The 20,123-nt window shown below is 34.8% G+C and overlaps 1 long non-coding RNA gene across 2 annotated transcripts in view; it reads right to left on the bottom strand.

The window, feature by feature from the left end:
• LOC111086112 overlaps positions 1-20,123 on the bottom strand; it is a 52,643-nt gene that overhangs the window by 21,996 nt on the left and 10,524 nt on the right. Inside the window, exons 2-3 of one of the 2 annotated variants that reach the window (XR_002610871.1) lie at positions 13,219-13,307; positions 2,855-3,040 (exon numbers count right to left, since the gene is read on the bottom strand). This is a non-coding gene — a long non-coding RNA (uncharacterized LOC111086112). Of the gene's footprint in view, positions 1-2,854; positions 3,041-13,218; positions 13,308-20,123 lie in introns of those variants that run through there. The other variant, XR_002610870.1, reaches the window with a different exon arrangement.

The following is a 20,123-nucleotide window of genomic DNA, read 5'->3' as shown; positions in this document are numbered from 1 at the left end:
TACGTGATGTACGTTTTTTAGAGGGTGGTTAATGAAAGTGTTCCAAAATGCGACATTAATTTCTTGACGACCTAATATATATATACTGAACCCTAACACTATGGGTACAAATATCTATTGACCGTTTATTCTACAGGTTATATTTCTAGTTTATAAGGCTACTTTCAGAGTTTGGTGGAATCTATTGAAACATACCTACTAACTTTCCTTGACACAAACTTTCTGCCGAGTTTGGAGAAAGATGTTTGTGTTGTAATGACAGACTTGCCATCAGTGTACTGTTATTATATGTCTTTTTCTGTTAATTGATTGTATATTTAGCTAATACTGCATTAGCCCTTAGTTTTAAAACTAGGGTATCACAGTGAACCAAAAAAGCGTGCTTAAAATTTGTCATAGTTTATCGAAATGAAATTATAAATTTCAAAATAAATTTACAGAAGTCGTAGTAAATTATGATTTATTACATATAACGTAATTTTGAAACTTCATCGAGATTTTTTAATTTTGATTTTGTTTTTTGTTCCTTCGCGGATACTTAGAATTCAACAATTGTAAAGTTGTCTAGAGATATTTTTCACTTTATTCAAATCACATTTGATGACTGTTATTTTTATTGTCATGCGCTTAGTATTGAAGCAATACTGTAGATATGTGTGACAGAGCGTGTCATTCATCTTTTGTGTTTTTAAAAGCCATTCGCAATATCTCAAAATGATTCTGAGTGGAATACACTTAATACTATGATAAATATAACTATATTTAGGTAATAAGGACTAGGCAAAGGATAATTTCTTGAAAATAAAATTCGTGATATTAATTATTTCTTTATGACATATTAAACAAACTGAAAGGTCTACAGTGGTCGCTAGTCAAGCCATGACCAGGTGGTTAGGGAGCTTGACTCACAATCTGAGAGTTGGCCCAAGAGTTGGCGGTGGGTGGTGATGACTAGCTGCCTTCCCTCTAGTATTTCACTGCTAAATTAGCGACGGCTAGATCAGATGGCCCTCGTGTAGCTTTGCGCGAAATTCAAAATAAACCAAACCCAAGCCGTTCAAGTCTACAAATTATGGTCAAATAAAGGTATTCAGAATTACGAAATACATGTAACCACTAAATATTGATATAAGGATGTGCGCAAGTATTACAGTACTCTCTATATGATAAAGAATACCAAGAAATAATTCATTACAGTAAAGGACATAATACACAAAATGTTCGAACAGGAAACATTTAACTTAGAAAATGCCAGATTAACCAATTATTGAATATATTATCTAATCTGCTCTTAGGAACGTAGGTCACAGAAGCCTCTTCCTCCCTGTCATAATAATCATTTTAATATGTTAAAAGGTATATTTAAGGACAATGTAATTACTCTATGAATGGAAAATCCACAAAACGTTGTATCAATCTTGTTTAATTTTAATTACTATTAATACAGAATTAGTTTATAATGACTTTTAAATAGCCATTTTTGTTAGCGCGTAATATTTTATAGCCACGTTAATCAAAATTGATTAACATAGCAAAAGGTCACAAACTGGAAAACGTTTTCATATGGAATTGATTGGCTAAGCTATTTGGTGTTAGTCATTCACGCATACATTTAATGTTATCATTTTGTTTGTTTTGTTTTTCAATTTCGCGCAAAGCTACACGAGGGCTATCTGCGCTAGCCGTCTCTAATTTCGCAGTGTAAGAGTAGAGGGAAGGCAGCTAGTCATCACCACCCACCGCCAACTCTTGGGCTATTCGATTACCAACGAACAGTGGGATTGACCATCACATTATAACGCCCCCACGAATGAAAGGGCGAGCATGTTTGGAGTGACGGGTATTCGAACCCGCGACCCACAGATTGCTAGTCGAGTGCCCTAACCACCTGGCCATGACGGGCCATCATTTTCAATAAACATATTTGTGTGTGTGTTTGCGTTGTCTAATCACAACAATGATAAAATTGAAGAATTAATTACGAATAAGCACTTGGCTTTCTATTAAATTAAAACTTCAAAATGTACTTTTCTTATGAAATAGATATACGGGGGAGGGCTATCATGAAAACATAAAATGAATTCATAATGCCGTCTGCATCATATGATGAACCATTATAATATGAAGTCGTTTTTTGTTTGTTTGTTTTTTTACCAAAATGCTTGTTTGTTTGTAATTAAGCACAAAGCTACACAATGGGCTATCTGTGCTCTGCCCACCACGGGTATCGAAACCCGGATTCTAGCGTTGTAAGTCCGCAGACATACCGCTGTGCCACGGGGGGGGGCACTGAAATGCACCTGGAGGTTTTAGGATGCAAAAACTACCGTTTTCATTAAAGTTAAAACAAGTCATATAAGCTATCACATTAAAACTTCACCCATACCCCCCCAAAAAAAAACTGTTGTAACAAACATAAAGTTTAGCGATGTTGAGGGAGAACATAAAATGTGATTTCAACTCATTATTGTTTCAATTAAATATTGTACTAGGTGGTTTTAAAATTACGTTCGTTTATAATTATTGAACTTATTCATCGTGTAAAAATATAGATAAAATCTACGTATTTCCATTTGTTATTTTATATAATTCTGTTTATTCATCGTATAAGAAATACCTATAAAAAGTTGTATTTTATTCTTCGTCTGCTACATCCGTTCTTAATGTCTTAATGCAACCTTAATAGCTTTCACTAAGTAGTTTTATTTATTTTGAAATTTATAACATACAAGGTCCAATAGATGGCATTGAGATAAAATTTGAAACAAGAACAAAATATCTAACAAAGGACAAAACTAGATAGTCCTTGAAAATGCGCTTACATACGTAATTTACATAAATGACTCACCCGGGAGATAACTAATGTACCATACAGAAGAAACTGGTTGTCCAAAATTTGTATTCATACAAAACTTTATGTGTTCCTCGTTCGGTAATTTCAATAATACAGAAGTGTAAAAGTGGCCTATTTATATTGTGTTCACCACAGGGATTGAATCTCAGTTTTTGACGTTATAAGTCCTCAAATTTATCCGCTGAGCTACAGAGGGATGAAATATATTAGAAAACCTCTTTAAAGATCAAAATATATAATTAATAAAACTAACAGCATTAAGAAGCACCTAGGATCACCAGCGAACGCCTTAACATTCTCTGATCGCTAACACCTGAAAAATAAGAAAATGCTACAAACACGTTAAAGATTTTTGCCACTTTCTTTTTTTCATCACACCAGTAACCAAAAATAGTATAATATGTATATATATTTCTTTAAATTAAGATTTTAAAATAGCAAAGAAAAGGATAGCTATCACGGGGATAACAGTAACAACATATGCTGGAAAACCTTTACACTATTATGTATAGAAGAAGAATGGTTTCTTCAGATATCAAATTTATAGTTTAATTCATATGACGTAGATTTGCCCCTTCCATATAGCAGGCCCGGCATGGCCAGGTGGTTAGGGCAGTCTGAGGGTCGCGGGTTCGAATCCCCGTCACACCAAATATGCTTGCCCTTTCAGTCGTGGGGGCGTTATAATGTGACTGTCAATCCCACTATTCGTTGCCCCAAGAGTTGGCGGTGGGTGATGATGACTAGCAGCCTTCCCTCTAGTTTGACACTGCTAAATTAGGGACGGCTAACGCAAATGGGTTAGTTTGTAGTAAGAATAATTATTTTTAGTGGATTTTTCTCACCACTATATAGTTTTGTTTGGTATGTTATGAATTTCGTCATTTGATGGCAATGGCTTTGTTTGTTAAAGCTACACGAGGGCTACCTACGCTAGCCGTCCCTAATTTAGCACTGTAAGACTAAAGGGAAGACAGCTAGTCATCACCACCCACCGCCAACTCTTGGGCTACTCTTTTCCCAACACTACTATATAGATATCCCACTTTATGTATCAGAGATTCAGATGATATGAAAATTATATTACAATCAATCAATTTTTTCAGCACTTATTGTTAATATAACACAGCTTTCTGCAAGAGCTGTTGACATTCTCTGTATTTTGTGATCTAAGATTTTTTTGCCACATATGAAAGCAAAAATCGAATAAATTTAGTAGAACAGTTTGTTTGTTGATAAATATAAAGCTACACAGTAGACTATCTGTGCTGTACCAACCGTGAGTATCGAACCGCAATTTTTAGTCGCGGAATTGCAGCTCATAGAAAGGCTTTGAGGTTTTTTTTTTTTCAAGTACAATCGTTTAGCTCATAGCTTCGTCATCTCTTGGCCGATCTGAGATCTAATTACAGTTTTGAACTCAGGAGATCAAACCCTTTCGATCGATGTATTTTACCACGCCCTACGTTTCATAGATTAATTTAGTCTAATCCTGCCTAAAAAAATTTTAATTTGAGGGTGGGCTGGTAAAGATCCGGATAAGTAATAATATTGAATCGGCTATATGGGCGCCCCACGCTTGGTATTGCTGGCGCACAAACATATAGCTAATAAAAAGGAAATAAAAGGTCTCATAGATTAACTTACTCTAATCCTGCCTAAAAGAATTTCAAGTACCGCGGCTATTGAGGATTCCCTCTTGTTAGTGTTATAATATCTTAGACTTATCACTGAGTCAAATCTTAGGTACTTTATCATAAGATGTAATTTAATATTCCTTGAGAAAAGTGACACTGAGAAACTAAATAATGTATTAATTTCTGTTTCTTGAGATATTTTAGTCGCTTTAAAGATAATGCTAAATATTTTATTTTGGGTAACAAAACACAGCTGCTTGACCGAGTAAACTAAATACATAGTGTAATCAGACAAAACGGCATATGAAAGGTTCAGTAACTTATTCGATTAAACCAATCTCATTTTTAATTCCCCTCCCAAGTTATTCAGCAGTAATATATAGGGCTTATAACGCTAAGATTCGGGGTTCGATCCGTGGAGTGTCTCAAAGCACACATTATTCAGTTTTGCACTTTGAAAAAACAAAAAAACAACAACAAGTAAACAAAAACGTTTTAAATTTAAACGTTCGATTGTACACGGGGGACATCAAACATAGCTTGCTGTTGAAGTACCTGACCCAAGTCTAAATAACCACTGTCGCCCATCACAGTAACTTAACAAACAAAACCAAACCTTTTGATTTAATTTGAACGTTCAAGTGTACGTGGGGGCATGACATCAAATATCCCTTACCGTTGAAGCGCGTAACTTAAGTACGGATAAATACTGTTATCCATCTCGGTAATTTGAAAAAATATTAAACCAAACTAGAAGTGAAACAACAATTATTTCAGGATCAAAATTACATAATTATTTATAAATGGCGGCTATCTTGATTTTTTTAATGACGAAATTAGTTTTCTGACTTAACTGTTTAGCTTTGGTGCCAATCTTCTTGAATAGAGTTTGATAGGTTTCTTTTTTGTGAGTATAAAACACTTAAATACACCATTTCGAAAGAAAATCTTATTGTTGCTTGAATACATATATATATAATACAATGGTACTACCTATCGAAGCAATTATGAATATGCTATGTTTGTGATTTTTTTGTTTTGTTTTTAATTTCGCGCAAAGCTACACGAGGGCTATCCGCGCTAGCCGTCCCTAATTTAACAGTGTAAGACTAGAGGGAAGGCAGCTAGTCATCACCACCCACCGCCAACTCTTGGGCTACTCTTTTACCAACGAATAGTGGGATTGACCGTCACATTATAACGCCCCCATGGCTGAAAGGGCGAGCATGTGTGGTGTGACGGGGATTCGAACCCGCAGACTGCGAGTCGAGCGCCCTAACCACCTGGCCATGACGGGCCTGCTATGTTTGTGATGATTCATAACAGATATTTACTAGGCATTTATAACCCGTTCTATGCATCATTGATTTACGATATAGCTTTGAGGAGAATAAACATCTTGCAACGTAACTTATCAATTGGTATATTTACTCTTAACCAATAACGTTAACCAGATGTTATATTTTCTACAGACCGCAGTGTTTTTGTTATCCTAAGCACAGTTGTGTATCTTATAATAGAATCTAAATACTCATTAGGTTCATCGCTTGCATTTAAAAGTAATCAAGTGCAAATGAAAGTGGTAACGCAATGCTGACGTGTAAACAGTCCTACCGACAACAACTTAGACTGAAGATGACAAAGTTAAGGAAATTCCGCCAAGGTTATAGCATTATGTCAAGGTAATAACTCACTTGTAAAAATAATAGAACAAAACGTTTCTATTAATTAAAGAGTTTAAAGCGACGTATTAACTAAACGCGAGAAAAATTCAGTCTTACAATACATGTAAACAGAAGACTGAATTCTTATTTCATGAAATGTCACGGAAAACCTTATATATTTCACGTTTTTTCTCTCTCTCTCTCTCTCAAACATGAACATCCGCATACTCTCCATGTTGATCCAAATAAGGTCACATATGAAAGCCCCCCCCCCCCCAGTGGCACAGCTGTATGTCTGAGGTACACCAAATAAACCCAATGCATATCATTTGAGGATTAATATGTAGGTTGCAAATATATATATATATATAGCTCTCTAATCTGATAGACCCCAGTGGTATGTCTGCGGATTTATACCGCTAGAAACCGGGTTTCGATACCCGTGGTGAGCAGAGCACAGATAGCCCATTGCGCAGCTTTGTGCTTAACTTCAAACAAACACATGTGAAAATTCTCTTTGTTACTCCAAGTAAGGTCACAGTATGTGCAAACTCCTTATACTGCTTCAATTGAAGTCACAACACGTGCACGCTCTCCATGTTACTCCAAATTAGGTTAGAACATGCGCACATTCTCTGTTTTTTTTATTATTACATGTTTCTTCGCCTTAGATTTGAATCCGAGGTCTGTCGCACGCTGGCGAGTGCTCAACCAACTAGCTAAAGGACTAGCACCATGGCGCTTGCCAGTAAAATAATTCTAAATGAATCAAACTAATATATCTCTATGTTGCCTCCCTGGAGGTCAAAATATGTGCATACTCCTTATCCTGCTTCAGTTGAAGTCACAACATGTGCAAGGTTTCTATGCTACTCCAAGTAAGGTCACAACATGTTCAAACTCTCTATGTTACCCCAAGTAAGGTCACAACATGTGCAAACCCTCTGTGCTATTCCAAGTAAGGTCACAAGATCTACACACTCTTTACGCTCCTCCAAGTGATGTCACAACATGGGTCCAAATGAATTCCAATATATGAAAATTCTTTATATTGCTCCAAATAAGATCACAACATGTTCAAACTCTCTATGTTGCTCCAAGTAAGGTCACAACATGTTTAACCTCTTTAGGTTGCTCCCAATAAGATCACAACATGTTCAAACTCTCTATGTTGCTCTAAGTAAGGTCACAACATGTTTAACCTCTTTAGGTTGCTCCAAGTAAAGTCACAACATGTTCAATCTCTTGAGGTTGCTCCAAGTAAAGTCACAACATGTTCAAACTCTTTATGTTGCTCCCAATAAGATCACAACATGTTCAAACTATCTATGTTGCTCCAAGTAATGTCAAAATATTTACATACTTACTATACTTCTCCAAATGAAGTCACAATATCAGCATATTCTCTAGTTGTTTCATGTGAGGTCACCCACAACAAACGTATGTAACTTACAATTTTAATTCACTTTTTTCATAAAATGATAAGAAAAAGTACATAAAGACATTCCTTCACTGTTCTTTTACTAATATGTAAAATATATAGAGCTTCGAGTGATTTATCCCCATCAAGTGTCTAAAAAATTGTGAATGAATATATATATATATATGTATTTTACGTGAACATCTAGGAGTTGGGAAAAGCATTAGGGCCATTTAGATCATTTCCTATGGAGACAATATAATTGTATGGGCGCTACTGATTTCTTAATAGAAACTTTGACTCACACTGAGTTCTTCCAATTGTAATGTGTTTCTTAGCCCCATCTCAATTGGTTACATATATATTGTGATATCATGTCCAATTCTTGTCTACTTCTAGTACCTGTTTCGTGTTTTCGGATCTTAATCTGAAGGACTTGATTGAATAGTTAAGATAACTTAATAAAATTAACACTGAAAATATTACGTAAAAGAAATTCTTTCTTTTTTTTTTTACTAGAAAGAGAATCACAACTCACCGAACATGTGATGTAGTTCGCTTTTCCTATGACAACAACGCTTTACAGGAAAAGCAGCTTATAAGATGAAATACACTTTTTTCATCCATGATTGGAATATAAACCTTAAGATCTTTTCTTACCCATAAGAAAGAGTTTTATAGAAGCTAACACTAGATAGACGTTTTTTGTGTTTACTATAACTTGGCATAATGATATCCAAATTTATGGCTGTTCAGAAGTGTTTCTACGGCGTCTCTTTTATATATATAGAGAAGAAATAGTGTGATATTATTGTAACACTGAATGTCTGTGCTAACTCATCTTTTCACAAAAAAGACTATCAAGCATCATATTTTCATCATCACGTAGGGCTCATGGTAATATTCGAGCTTTCTCTGCACTAAACAGTTAAGGAACCCAGAGTCCTACAATTATGAAATCCTATCAGCAAGAGAAGACATTTGTTTTTTACTGGTGCAATAAAGTAGAAACGTTTTTAGAAAATGTAAACCATCATTCCCTGATTGATGCCTTTCGACACATCACATTACCATTGGCGTACCCGCTGCAGTGCATGGGGGGCGTTTCCCTTGGTGTGCATGCAAACTACCGCTCGAGCCTCGGGCCCACCGTGTCATCCGTATGCACGGGCTCATAAGCTTACATAGGCTAGAAAGAGTGGGAACTCACGTCTGTCTGGCACAAGAGGAAATCTAGGGAATAGCACACTGAGTCTCACTAGTCGGGAAAATTGCTGTCTCTACATAGCAATCTGCTTCTCTCAGTGCTGCATTATTAACGCCTGCCCGTCCATTTACGTAAGTGCAAGTAACAGGCGAGAGTACTTCACGCCTTCAGGCAGCACGAAACACTTTTAGGACATAATTGATAAGCCATAATGTGGAATTTTCGTGCACCCACCAAGTTTTGGTCTACAAGAGATGTTCTACAAAAGCTGAAGATGAATTAATAATAGCTCGGTGGGCCGAAGCGCTCTACGTTTCCGCTGTTCATATCAATTAAGATACGTGTTTATCTGTGGTTTCGATTCTCTACTGCATGTGGGACTGAAATATGCAGATTTACACGACAAACAAAACGTTTGCTGGTTTTACTAGTTCTTACCAAGAAGAATGAAGTGGGCCGGTCATAGCAAGAAAAGACGCAGTAGTGCGCGTTCTCGGAGCTCAAGACAAATGGTTGTGACCAAAAAAAAACGTTATCTACATGTGTTAAAAGAGGTAAACACACTTTGTTCATACACCACGAATTTGCATAGCAGAAAGAAGAGTTATCTGCTCGAGCATTAGTTTTATCAAACAGACAACTAAACAATGACCAAAATAGGCATGCGCATCTATCAGATTAGTTGTTGTTTGTTATTAAGCACAAAGCTACACAAATGGCTATCTGTGCTCTGCCCACCACGGGTATCGAAACCCGGTTTCTAGCGGTACAAATCCGCAGACATACTACTGGGGGTCTATCAGATTATAGAGCGATATATATATATATATATATATATATATTTGCAACCTAATATTAACCTTCAAATGCTATGCATTGGGTTTATTTGGTGTACCTATTAATACACACGATTCTTTAAAATAATTTAAAATATTATCCTGTTTTTTTGCGGAAACTTAAAAGTTTTCACTGGGTTATTTTACGTGAAATGTTCAGAAAAAATCGGGATTTTACTTTATGTAAGTCAACCATAACACATTGCAGCCAGTAAGCTGCTAATTGTTTGAGAATGAGAATTTTAACAATGAGGGCAACCACATCATTTGCCAACGAAGTACCCCATGAGCTTCATCATACTGGTTTGGTAAGATGTAGGTAAAGTGTTACGATACAAGCGCGTTAATACATCAGTTAGCTGGAAGTTGCCTTCTTAAGCAGTCCGTGAATGAAAGGAAAAGTGACCTGGAAGTCACATGGTGCTGGATCAGGAACATATACAGGATGGGGATGGCTATTTATCTGAATTTCTTAAGTGAATCGTTACCCAACAAGCAATAAAAACCTGCCATTAATAATGTTGGAAGGGAACCCTAAAAGGCCAGGTGGTTATGGAGCTCAACTGGCAATCTGAGGGTCGCGGGTTCGAATCCCCGTCATACCAAACATGCTCACCCTTTCAGCCGTGGGGGCGTTATAATGTGACGGTCATTCGTTTTACCACTATTCGTTGGTAAAAGAGTAGCCCAAGAGTTGGCGGTGGGTGGTGATGACTAGCTGCCTTCCCTCTAGTCTTACACTGCAAAATTAGGGACGGCTAGGGCAGATAGCCCTTGTGTAGCTTTGCGCGAAACTCAAAACAAACCAAACCAAACTAAAAGGCCAAACTGCGTCACAATTAACATTTTCAATTTTACCTTAGATGAAAAAAGAAATTGTAGCATACATACAGAATTATTGATATAATTATTGCTCTAGTGCAATTAAAATGATATTACATAAAAAAAGAAAATTCCATTCATTTCAAAACGTCTCACGTACTTCCAAATAAGTTTTATACTCTCGATAATATTGGCTTTGGCATGGCTGTGACAAGAATTTCTACTAGTAGTCTCGTACGTATGTTTACCTAGTCTATGAAATAATTATTTTTAGTTAATGTAAGATTCATCAATTTAGCTCCGAAATTCAAATAAAGACAAAATTTCGAAATTTTTAGGTCAAAATATCACCTTTATATGCAAATATACAGTTATTTAGTAATATATTTAAAAAAAAATAGTTTTGGTAGGAATAACTATATAAAAAAATAATAATTATGTATGGTTATACGCTGTATAATTTATTTTCATTTTATTCAATATATCAATATTTAAAACTTAAAATAATTGATCACATGAAAGTATATCCAACATCGTTCATTTTAAGTTTCGATTAAGTGATTATATCATACAGGTAAAAATATTCGAAGTGGAAAATCTACGTTATACACATAACTTATTACACACTTTGCGAAACTAATTTGAATAACAATATCTCGCTCTTTTTTTTTAACTGTTTTTTGCTTACTTTAAAGACGAAATATCTAGTATATTGATAAAATAACAACTTCGATTTAACCTAAAATGAACTAAGAATAAAAAAATGTCAAAAGTGAATATATGTTTCAACATCCTTTACTCCTCGTTATTGGTTTCTGTGTTGTTTTAGTCGAAAGAAAATATATTTCTAAATTATATAAGCTTTTAGGTTGATGAAAATGTTACAATGAAGACAAGTAAACATGTATAACATTTTATAAAATACAAGTCACCCAATAAAACTCACAATTTATTAAAAATCAAGCTGTGCATTACAGGAAGTCATTGGAAAATTATCTTGTTTGATAAACAAATCCTTCTCATTTCCAAGTGTTCTTCATTATTGGAAAGTCTCGTTTATCCTCAGCATTGAAAACCCTAATTTATCTTTAGTGTCCAAATCCTTATTCCATCCTTCATTAACAGTGTTCAAAACCTGATCCACGCCCACTGATAAGAAACTGTAATCTCTATTTAAAGTCCAAAATCGTATTCTATCCTTAGTATTAAAAACCTGATCTCGCTTCATTGTTCAAAATATTTCTCTAGACTCACAGTTGAAACCTTGTTCTGTGTCCAACAATAATAAAACCCTATTCCCTCTACAGTAATGAAAGTCCTGATCTAGACTCACAGTTGAAACCTTGTTCTGTGTCCAACAATAATAAAACCCTATTCCCTCTACAGTAATGAAAGTCCTGATCTAGACTCACAGTTGAAACCTTGTTCTGTGTCCAACAATAATAAAACCCTATTCCCTCTACATTAATGAAAGTCCTGATATAGACTCATAGTTGAAACCTTGTTCTGTGTCCAACAATAATAAAACCCTATTCCCTCTACAGTAATGAAAGTCCTGATCTAGACTCACAGTTGAAACCTTGTTCTGTGTCCAACAATAATAAAACCCTATTCCCTCTACATTAATGAAAGTCCTGATCTAGACTCACAGTTGAAACCTTGTTCTGTGTCCAACAATAATAAAACCCTATTCCCTCTACAGTAATGAAAGTCCTGATCTAGACTCATAGTTGAAACTTTGTTCTATGCTCAGTCATAAATCCTTATTTTCTTCTTAATAATGAAAACCTTGCTTTTTCCTTAGTAATGAAAACCCTGTTTCAGATTCACAGTTTAAACCTTGTTCTCTGTATTCAATGATAAAACCCTATTCTCTCCTTAGTAATGAAAACCATGTTTCAGATTCACAGTTTAAACCTTGTTCTCTGTATTCAGTGATAAAACCACTATTCTCTCCTTAGTAATGAAAACCCTGTTTCAGATTCACAGTTTAAACCTGGTTCTCTGTATTCAGTGATAAAACCCATATTCTCTCCTTAGTAATGAAAACCCTGTTTCAGATTCACAGTTTAAACCTTGTTCTCTGTATTCAATGATAAAAACCCTATTCTCTCCTTAGTAATGAAAACCCTGTTTCAGATTCACAGTTTAAACCTTGTTCTCTGCATTCAGTGATAAAACCCATATTCTCTCCTTAGTAATGAAAACCCTGTTTCAGATTCACAGTTTAAACCTTGTTCTCTGTATTCAGTGATAAAACCCCCATTCTCTCCTTAGTAATGAAAACCTTGTTTCAGTTTCACGCTTGAAACCTTCTTCAGTATTCAGTGATAAAACCCTGGTCTCTTCTCATTGTTTTAGTACTTAAAACCTCGTTCTCTCCATAGTAGGAAATAGAACCTTTTTATCATCAGTATTAAAATCATGCCCCTTTTATTTAATCTTTAAGATAAAGTTTCATGATGAATTTCTAGTTTATTTAGAAACTAAGGAATAAATTTCCAATATCCTTTAATCAGAGAAAATAGAGTCTTTGAGATACGACGTCAATAAAAACAGAAAAAAATAAGGTTTTACGAAGAATTATATTTAAAATTTTCCCTTTGAGAGTTGGACATTGAATCATAGTTATTTAGGGATATATTTTGACTTTATTTCACATTAAAAATTAATGTCTTTTCTTTATAATTTCAAGTGACGTCAAGATGCATATCAACATATTAATTATAGTAATTTTTCAACTAGTACAACTTAACACATGTTAATTTATTAGCATACTTAATTTGTTTTTGTTTCATCTTTTTCTTTCGTGATTGGTCTTCCCGAGCTTTACGGAACACCTAGCGTCAGGTAGACAATATTACCATCTAAATACCATAAAATCCAATAATCGTTATTCATAACTGATAAATAGTGTTCACCTTATATTCTCAAAAAATTGTAATAAGTTCATTCTTCTATAAGTTGCTACGTAAAACATTAACACGTATATTTTTAATGCCCAAAACGTTAATTGGTTTAGTTTAAAATAGATTCTCACATAACTATCTTCAATTCATCGTCTAATAAAAATTGCTCGTGTACATAGGTTTATAGAGAATGATTTAAAATACATTCAAATGCTTTTTTTGTCCAACTTTATATAGACGTTTTAAACATAATTAGATAAGACTTGTACATTGTTCGAAAGGTATGTTATCAAAAAATTACCAAAGATTAATATTCAACTAGTCTATGTTTAACTACAGCAAAAAGCACCTTATTAATCCGTTGATGCAAATAATTTTCGAAAACTAGTAATTTTTTAAAGGCGTTTCAGTGGTATAATTTATGGTTATAATGTACAATATTATACTTATTATTGTTCAATAAAACGGCTATTAGCCTATAAGGTTATTTCCTAAGATTCCATAAAGCAAATTTCTAACAGTTGATTTTTTTACGATCTTTGTGGAATAACAAAAAATAAATAAATAAAACGATCTACAATTACACTCAGCTGAACATGAAATATTTATTACCACCTTGCCCAGATAATCACATAGTGGGAAACGACAAAATGTATTAACTGGCTCTTTAATTACTACTATTTTACGTTTGCTTGGACACAACCGTTTCACAAGAAGCTGTAATTTACAGTAATATAGTGGATGGGACTAGCGACATACACCTTAACTGAAAAATCATAAAACAACGGGCTCAGTTCCATACACATTTTAATTTCGAATCGAAGACTTTGTTCTGCATGAGGACACAAAATATCTTATTATGTAATCGCATAGAGTGAATTGCGCCATGTTTGTTGACGTTATATGTTATCACAAAAACGAGGTAATACTATAGACAAGGAAATGACTGTATCACGTTTGATGATGTTATATATTGTTACAAAACGAGGCCATATTATACACAGCGAAGTGAGTCTACCGTTTGATGTTTGATGATGTTATATATTGTTACAAAAACGAGGCCATATTATACACAGCGAAGTGAGTCTACCGTCTTTGATGATGTTACATATTGTTACAAAAAGGAGGCCATATTATACACAGCGAAGTGAGTCTACCATGTTTGATGATGTTACATATTGTTACAAAACGAGGCCATATTATACACAGCGAAGTGACTCTACCGTCTTTGATGATGTTATATATTGTTACAAAACGAGGCCATATTATACACAGCGAAGTGACTCTGTGTTAATGAAAACGAGCCACAACACAATGAAGTTGAAATTACACGGTAATTACTCTGTAGCTGTTCCTAATTTTCAGTTGATAGATCGGAAGGTTTAGTTTATTTTGAATTTCGCGCAAAGCTACACGAGGGCTATCTGCGCTAGCCGTCCATAATTTAGAAGTGAAAGACTAGAGGGAAGGCAGCTAGTCATCACCACCCACCGCCAACTCTTGGGCTACTCTTTTACCAACGAATATACCAACCATTATAACGCCCCCACGGTTAAAATGGCGAGCATGTTTGGTGAGACGGGGATTGAAACCCGCGACCCTCAGATTGCGAGTCAAACGCCCCAACCACTAGACCATGCCGGGTCCCAGTACGATAAGGAAGTCCTCTAATAAACCATCCTTCTCTTAACACAAAACCACAAAGTCAGTTTTTTACCGCATTATTTTTTCCTAAAAGAGCTTACATCACTCCATTCGAGACAGTGTACTTTTACTGTATATAAGTATGTCGACATTTCAATCAGTAAAACGAGCCTTTGAAATGTTTCCATAATCTTGTCTTGACGTCATCAATGTGTTAAGTGTCTAAAGCGGACGTCACATATTATTTTAAGTCGTATCGTTATAATATCTTGTTTAGGGAACTGGCGTTAATTGTTTTATTAAATAATACCTTCCAGATATAGTAGGAAGCATAACAATTAAACTTTCTGTATTCTAGAGGTTATTTCACAAACAGCGTTCATTTTCTAACAGAAAACAAAAATTTTATATCAGGCGACAATTTACGTCATGGTGTGACTAGCGAACTGGAATTCACAAACCACAAGCACAGCTGTAAAAACGTTTAGAAGCCAAACTAGAGCTCCATTATTGAGCTGAATGAGGAAAATTACATATATTCCATGTTTATAATTTAGTGCTGAGGTTGTACGATGTGCTTAATTTTTACTTAGCGCCAGATTATTTAGTATAGTAATCATACGTACTCTCTATCTCTTAGGAACATAACGTAAAGTGGTCATTTTTTTACAAACTAAGAACTGCTTAAATGTACTCATTTTTCTTCCACTGACGTTGGAACAGTATATATATGGCTCACAAGTGTCGAGAATAGACGAGCATTGCGTGTTTGCCCGAGGAGAGCATGCTGCGTGACAGCCGCGTGGGACGTAGTCCGCCGTCAGCACCTGTCTTCACAGCCCGACGGGGAGCGGCCATAGGTCACGAGCCACGGGGCTTGACTTGAAAGGCACATTAACAAATCTTGATTTTCCACAGCTTTCTATTTTTTGACTTTTATGGGGTATTTCAGACAAGAAACGCTGTTCTAAACACATTGTTTGTCGAAGCAGTAGCCCCGCCTTCGTGTTTAGACTGCTAGTGTTCACTTGGGGTTAGATAAAACTGATAAATGTTATCGGCTAAACTTCTGCTGGAGTTAGGTATTAAAACTGGCTTCCTACAAAAGCGTTAACGATCCATTGTACGTTGAACAAACAATAAAACACTAAGACTTTCCATGTTTGGCGTGACCAGAAATAGAGTTCTCAATATAAAACACTGTGAATAATAAGAAAAACAAAGTCAACAAACAACCCATTATAATATACATAGATAAGTTGCATTTTCTTCCAAGTAATGTATTCATTGTAGTATTAATAACATTTTATGCCAAGTAATGTGTTCATTGTAGTATTAATAACATTTTATGCCAAGTAATGTGTTCATTGTAGTATTAATAACATTTTATGCCAAGTAATGTATTCATTGTAGTATTAATAACATTTTATGCCAAGTAATGTGTTCATTGTAGTATTAATAACATTTTATGCCAAGCTAGTGTATGTTTTGTCTATAAAGGATGTTACCTCGTATTGAGCTGTGTTGATAGTGCCAAGGAAGTCCATGTTATATTTCTAATTGAATGGATGTTTCTGTTTATAGTAATATATTTGTTGTTTGATGTTATTAGAAATGATTTATCTACTGTAAGGATGTACAGTGAATAGTTAAGTTTATCTTGTTTATTTACGTTAATAGATTTTTTCTGTTTATTGTGGTCATTAAGCTGATATATGTTTGGCTTTTGATTTTATTATTATTATTCATTTATCAGGATGTGACTTAGACGCAGAGCCAGTCATTTTAGGATGTATTTAATGCTTTTAGCAAGCAGCTTAATGTTTATACCCACTAAAAGCCTGAGTTAGTGTTAGTAAAGTTTGTGTGTTTGTCATGGTAGAAACGACGCATTGACATATTACCATAAACAGAAATATACATTCAAGTGTAAGTAGACAAGAAACAAACACTATACATATTACCATAAACACAAACATTCATTCAAGTAGAAGTATAACAACGACTGTCTCGCCACTACCAACACATTTCTATACAAGATAACATCCTTTACAGACACAACATACACTACACATATTACCATAAACCATATAACATTCCAACATCAGATATAGTAGAATCAAACCACAGAGACCTTACCACAAATAGCAATGTCCAATGTAACGTAAATAAACAAGAGGAACTCCACCAACACGTCCATATTCCTAACCACAATCATCATTCCTAGAACGAACCAACAACAGGGATTGTACCATACATCGAAGCTTATGTAAACAAAATCAACTTTACAGTCACTTCATTTTTCACTCCCAGAAAGTAACCATCCTGGTGTCAATAAACAATACCCAACTTACTGTAGAAAGCTTTCCTACCAGCATAAACCAACGGTAACTATATATACTATAGCATTTCAGCATGAATCAAATAATACCAATAACAGCACGTAAAGCTCTTTTTACTAACACGAACCAGCGTTAACCAGCATACTATAAATAGATAAAAAAGTTTTCAGAATGAAGAATCAAACCCATCTTATTACATAACGTTCTGTAGAAGATTACCAACTGTCCTAGTTTCACTAAAGAAATTAAACGTCTTGGTTTATTATTTCTTTTCAGTTACCCTGAGGGAAACCGAAGGGTTTTCAGAAGTTTGGAGAAATACTCGGGTTCTGTCGTTAAATATATGTTCAAATAAATCTATCTTTTTAACAAGAACCAACAATACTCATCTTACCACAACGGTCTGTCAGTGGGTCAACGGTAAATTCACGGTCTTGCAACACTAAAATCTTGGATTCGACAGCTCGCCGATAGCTCAAACATGCTAACTATTTTCAGCTGATTCAAGAATGCTCATTTACCCAAGAAAGATATATTTGTAGCATGATCAAACAACACCCAACTTACAACCGTTTTTTGTATTTTCAGTATGAATTTACCCCAACTATCTTACTAATGAAAACTGTCTTTCTAATATAATCCAAAACAGATTAACTGTCTTTCTAATATACTCCAAAACAGATTATCATGGATAAAGATTGCGGTATTTATTTTGAAATTTGTTCCATGAGAATCAATTAAAATAACCTTAAAATGTTCGTTTATTAATGTATTTTTCCATGTTTTTCAAACATATTCACCTTGTATGGATAAGGACACTTTTTGTCTTATGCTCTATGATATAGTACTAACCAGTTAGTAACTCCCTCTGAACTTCGTTGATGTACGTTATTGACTTAAATAACGCGTTCAACAATAAACGTTGTCAAGTATTTTCTTTGTTTTCAACCTCTACACCCACCATTACGTCGGGTACAGGGCCTACTCAAGCCCTTTGACATTGACACTCTATTTAGATCTTCAAAAGGACGGAAGCAAGCAGTCAGGAAATTGATTCGATAAATCGTCCCATCAACTAGAACTGTCTGTTAACATGGTTTCTTGTCTCATCTAAACACGTGACCAGATGTTAAGTGAAGGTGACACGTCTATCCGCCTCCATATCCGGGATGGTCATATAGCTTGTAAGTGCTCACTTGTACTACACAGGGTCACAGTTTTAGGCGAATTTAGATCTTTTAAGAATTACAACATCTTTGTACCCACTCCTGTTTGTGAGAATACAAAACAAGCACACAAATGTACGTTTCCAAAGCTGAACAATTCCTCGTATTGTGTTGCCTGCTGTGTATTGAACAATGCTCTCCCTTGGTATTTATTTCAACGGAATTTACACTATGTGTGTAATTGTGTTGAAGAAAAATCGCGAGTAACGTGCGAACACGTAAAATACATATACCAATTTATTTAATTGACTGTTTTGTTCAATCCTTTGCCTCGTTTTCTTTTATTTGTGTAAATGAAACTGTACAATAACGTTAGTAAAAAACTACCTATATTAAACAATGTTGAAGGTCAGATAATATTCGCGAGCTTATATTACTTTACGAATTATTAGTCTAAAATATTTAGAAAAAAAAAGATTATTTGCGCAATGTGTGGAAAATATTTTTTTTTATTGGTCTAAGTCCTGGGAAAATACGATTTGAATTATTTAAGTCTATATATAATGAAAGAGACTATTAATGTTCCTTGCTGATAAATATTATTGATAAACCATTAATCTCGAAAGTTCCAAGTTCTCGACGTTGTTGCTGGACATTATTATAGCATGCACTATTGTTAAAATCAACCTTATTAATATTTGTATGTTCTTCAGTTACTGAATAATGACATAAGAAATATTTCCTATTATCTAATTATTACCATATGCTATCTCTGTTTCTTGCGTGTAAAACTCACATTGTTTTGTCTCACTTCATTAAGTTGAAAACTTCCAACGTGATGTGATCACATGATTTCTCCATTATTAACAATAGATGGCATCTCGAACACGAGTAACTATACGGTAAACGCTGCTTTCGGGGGTTAGAAATATTTAATATATCTAATGTATGAAATAAAACATGTACAGGTAATGGCGATTTTAATACACTTGCTCTATTAGACATATTGGAGTCATGTTGATTAATTCCTCTTTCATACTAGGTACACAGCTTTTGATAAATATTCAACAAAAATTAAAGGAAGTAAATGTGTAAAAGCCAATTTTCTTTTTTTTTTTCTTATTTGACTTAAATCGCTTCAACTGCTTTATTAGTTGTAAAGACAAAATCACTGTTACCCCTTCACTTCACTCATTTTTACTCCCACCCAACAGCAGTAGTATGTTTTCACTCGTGTGTGTATGTGTGAACAGTATAACTCGGAAAGATTTCATCTTATTTTGATCACGTTTGTTACAAAAGTTAAATGTCCCCCTAAAAGCCAATTGATTAAAGTTTGGTTAACGTACGTCAAAGGTCAAGATCAAACAAAATTCAACCACATAACTCGAAACGTTTTTATCTGTTTTTGATCACATTTCGCGCAAAGGTTCAGTGTCTTTTTTTGTTTTTTTGAATTTCGCGCAAAGCTACACGAGGGCTATCTGCGCTAGCCGTCCCTAATTTAGCAGTGTAAGACTAGAGGGAAAGCAGCTAGTCATCACCATTCTTGGGCTACTCTTTTACCAACGAATAGTGGGATGGACAGTCACATTATAACGCCCCACACGGCTGAAAGGGCG

The sequence above is a fragment of the Limulus polyphemus genome, unplaced genomic scaffold (assembly GCF_000517525.1).
Source record: "Limulus polyphemus unplaced genomic scaffold, Limulus_polyphemus-2.1.2 Scaffold853, whole genome shotgun sequence".
Classification (NCBI taxonomy): domain Eukaryota; kingdom Metazoa; phylum Arthropoda; class Merostomata; order Xiphosura; family Limulidae; genus Limulus; species Limulus polyphemus.
Note: the sequence above shows the minus strand (reverse complement) of the source record. Positions and strands in the feature narration are given on the sequence as shown.